Raw genomic sequence first — 4,836 nt, forward strand, 5'->3', positions numbered from 1 at the left:
AAATTAACTCTATCCCAGCGAAAACCAGCACTATTTCATACGCTACATTGTTGTCTGTTTGCCCTTAAAAAGACAGTTTCTCAAGTTAATGAAAAGAAAAGGTTAATCTGTTTGGAGAATACAATCCAGAACGCACTAAATTTGCTAAATTTAATTAGTTTTACTTAGTGTTGGACCAAGTATTAAGGCTGCCTTTTTCATTCAGTGACAGCAGGAGAAAGCCCTAGATCTCTTCTGGCAGGTCAGACTGTGACCAGACAAACCTTTTTTAAGAAATCCTCGCTCTCCTATTTCCAGCCCTTCCTCCTCCCTCCTCTCCACTGTGCCAGGGCAGAATTTGCCGAGCCATGTGGCGAAGCCTATTTCTCACCCTGATGCCGTTCGTGGCACATCTGTGTGAACAGCTGTGCTGACACAACCGAGGTGGCTGTAGAGGGTCACGAGTGACCTGGGTACCGCAGAGAACGTTCCCACTGGGAAATACGTACCCAGGGCTGCAGCCTGACTTTCGGTTGGGTAGTCCCATGCCCAAGTAGTAATATCTCAGTCTTAAATAACAGCCACCAGAACTACATGAGCATTGCTGTAGGAGAGAAGCATATGTTATAATCTAGTTTATCCAGAGTGATGTTGCCAATCTCACTGTTTCTCACAGCTCTTCTTACTTAACAGATAAGGCAGGTTTCAGATCCTGGAGCCACTTACAAAACCACATGCACCTGAGTATTTATCTGTGCATCTTGTGTGTAGTGAGAGGCTCAAAAGCAGTAGGTGGGCATGCTGAAAGGTCACAAGCACAAACATCCTTAAAAAAGCCCCAGCTATTCTGTTCAACGTATTTATTTTTACGTATTATGCTATTTCATCAGAGTGATTCCTCCTTTCTGAAAGTGTTTGAAACTGTTTGGTTTGTCATCATCACACCTATCAACAGGAAAGGATGTGGCTTGACCTTATGTAGGTGGTCTACATTAAACATTGCAAATCTTTGTACTCCGAACACTGAAGTGCTACTGCTTTTCTGAGCGTACAGTACAAGGGACAGAGGCTAAAACATGCATGTGACAGATAAATGAACATGGCAAAATATGGCTGGAGCCCTCTGTTCTGGAAACACGCGCAACATCTTAGCTTTACCTTCCTGAGAAGTTCCTCCAAATCCATAAGGAACAGGACCAAAAATAAGTGGATTTGCAAATCCACCTGTGTGAGAACATGCTGATGTCAAGTAGGAGAAAGCTGGCATGAACAGGCACTGTAAAATGAATGATTCGTGTCCACTTTACTGCAAATAATTCTGCAAGCAAGGATGACAAAAAGCATCTACCTGCGGAGAGCAGAGGTGGTCCCCTACTTTCTTTAATATCTGTTGTCCAGTTCTGGTTTTCTTATAGGTAATAGCATCAGCTGAGTCTATTTTCACTACTCTGTGTCCCTTGTGGCTTTCATGTTACTTTCCTGGTGTGCTCTGCACACAATCCAGTCTTGTCCTCCATCCCTGCTGCTATTCCTTTACAACCCAGTATCAGCACATAGCACTATTATTTACACAGCTTATGCAGAGACTTGTAATTCATTGATTATTGTGAGCCATACCACTGGAGCTATTTCTTTCTGGCAATATCTGAGTATTAGCTAGTAGTTTTTCTTCCCTGTACTATCTCTGATTGGATCCATATACTATCTGTCTGCTATACAATGTGTCAGTGTGTAGGTCATCATGTGATGCCTTTTCCCATGAATTTCCACTGCTTAGCTAGAGCTCAGCCTTTCCTAGAAGGATTCCTCATATCCAGGTTTCTGTGTTCTCTTCTGCAATATATTTTGTTTAACTTTTCTTATGGGAATACAGATACAGATGCCAATCCGACAAAGCATTTATTCACATGCTTCCCGAGTACCCCTATTGAACATGGATAACTATTTGTGTGCTTAAAATTAAACACTATTAATCAAATACTTCATTGCATTGACACCTTAATTTGCATCACATGTATCACCAGAGGTGTGATGTGGATGAAAATGTGAATGCTTGTACTAGCTCTGAACCTTGTAATGAAGAGCTGATTTCTAACACCCATCTACCCTGGTAGAAATCCAGCCTTTTTTGCAACTGAGGAGTAAGAGTTCAATAAAGTGGTCTAGACTGATACTAGTGCAAACAAAAACAATGTTTGCATTGAATTTTTTTTTTTCAAAAATGTATACACTGTTGGTCTTGCAGGACAAAGATCTCTTGTTTGCAACTCTCTAGATCAAAGCCGTAATAAAATGCTACTGCACAGCTCAGAGAAGCCCATCCATATTAGTGACATTTTTTGCCAAGTTCAGCTCCAAAGGAATGCAATTTACTGTATGCATATTCTGCCAAGATAAAGGCCATAGTGCACCGGTGTAGACTGCCACTGGTCTTATTTGTACAGCAATGTGGTAGTTTTCAGAGTCTGCAAGGGCCAGAAAAGGCTGTAGGTATCTGAAGAGAGAGTTCAGAAGAATTTAAGGTTGTGGAGTGAAAAGTGGGATCTGGGAATCTCACGTCAACCACTGCTTATAACCTACAGCCAGGACTGAATTTGTCTGGGAGAAGAGAGGTGATGGGAGTGAAGGTCTGCCCAGTGCAGCAACTGTCCTAGGGGTACAAGGGTGAGACTCCTCACTCCTCATTTAGAAGTTTACAGCAGACTTCTGTCTCTGAGCTAATCGTCTAGACTCCCTTTATAGTCACTAGAGAGAAACAGGCACTTCTAAAAGGCAATTTATCTGGCCCATTTTAAATGAGTCTGTGAGGAGAAAATGCGCCGTGCTTTGGAAATACCTGTTTCTCACCAGAGACCAGAAAGGGTGTGTGGACGATGGCAAAGACACTGCGAGTTAGGCAAGGAGGATCCCACTTCAAATTAAGGATTCACAGAGAAATTTCTTCTGGCATTTCCCAGATTTAGAGTGTAACTAATCCCCATTTGTCTTCTGTTATGGGTGGGCGGGAAGAGGTGACATCTTACAGATATCTTTCTCTGACCTTTGAGTAGCACGGTACTTTTCGTAGATTCGTTTCATAGGCATCCAAATCTGCAAGCACCCTTATGCTGATGTCTGAGAAGCGAAGCGGTGCAGAATACACGGTTACTAGCAAATGGAAACTGTTGATAAGTGAAATGTGCATGTCCTAATATCTCATCAGCTCTACAGGTAATACCACTGTTGTCTGGGACAAGCATGATTTTGTAGCAGAATCTGGCAGCACTAGCAACAATTAAATGCAGGTTTATTCTAAAGAACTGATCTGTAGAAGCAGCATGAAATGCCTGCAGACACCTCCAGCCCTCCCCACCTCCCTGTTTACTAGATCATCAGATTAACCGTAGCAGAAATATCACTTCTTATAAGCTAGTTTTGCACCCAGAACTTTACTTGGGGTTCTTGTAGCCAAATGAAGCTCCTTCCATTCCATGCCTCACCACCCCTAACAGCTCTCAGGAGCCAGAAGAGGCATCTTCAGAAACCCACTACCATCAGATGCCCCATAGAAGCTGATGGCTCTCACACGGTTCTGTACCACCGAGGGCTGAGGTCACGGCAACGCTCACGAAACCCCCCTGAGCACATCACCCTGCCGGGGGCTGTTTCTCCAGTCTCAGAGGCGAGCCTTCGACTTAGTGCAAAGAAGCCTAAAAGGAAGAGACTTCCCTGCGGTTGTCATTCCCACCTCGCCCCCTGAGGTTATCTATACGCAACACATGCCTTTTCCCAGATTTTCTCCGTATTTAACTTACCCTTAGCTAGGTGTTGTCATGCATTTGAAACCTGATGCTGAAGATGAGTATATCCGTGATCAAAATACAGCAGATGGATAAATCTACGGGAACTGGTTCAGAGAAGAGAAAAAGAAAAGAAGAAGTGACATTACTAGCATTTAGGTTATGTTTTGGTGTCTGTACAATTAATTCAGAAAGTCATCTAGAGCAAGATAGCAAGGTATTTTTAGCATATGACAGTTCAATACTGCTAAGCTTCTGTAATCCTCAAGTAGTTCTTTTATGGTGCACTTTTTAATTACATTTTACATGTATGTATGGCAGTTTGTAGTCTTCTTAAAATAAATATTTCCCATATATCCATATGCATGATCCACACTTATTTTGTAGTACAAGATGTGCTGACAGAGATTAAAAGATTGCAACACAGCAGAAGGCGTTGTGCTATCTTGCAAGTGCAAAATAGGTACCTTTATCTGACTCAGTTTTTAGCATCTGTCTTCCGATTCCTAACAGCTATTGTTCCACATAAAACTATAATCACCTCTCAAGCCTCATTTCTTCAGGCACTGACATTGTAGGCTCTTTGGGGTTGTAGCAAATAAAAACCTAAATGGAAGTTTAAGTCCCAAGGGTGAAAATGCTTAAACTGCAAAGCTTTCTTATTGCAGTCTTCAATAAAGCCTTTGCACTGGGGAAATACACCAGAGCCTTTCAAGTGGGTTAGACAATAGCTAATAATACCTGTTTTCATTACAAGGATGTAACACCTTGCCTCTCAGGGTGGGGTTAGGAAAAAAAACCCCTTTCATTAAACCCCTTTTTTCCTTCCAAAAATGAGTACCTTGCAAAACTCTGGAAGCAGGGGTTTTGACTGAGGGGAAGGCTTGTAAAGGTAGTCTGATCAGCTTAGAGTCGTGCCCAGGCTCAGTTAGCAGTGAGCAAGGAGGTGACACGAGGAAGCTCCCTGTGCCTTTTGCCCATCTGATGGGGACCCCAGTCCCCATTCCTGCTGGGGACACTGAGGAATCGGGGCACAGCCATCAACAAGCGATTTGGGGTCTCCATCCCAGAGAAGGAA

Source organism: Haliaeetus albicilla, chromosome 28 (assembly GCF_947461875.1).
Source record: "Haliaeetus albicilla chromosome 28, bHalAlb1.1, whole genome shotgun sequence".
Lineage (NCBI taxonomy): Eukaryota > Metazoa > Chordata > Aves > Accipitriformes > Accipitridae > Haliaeetus > Haliaeetus albicilla.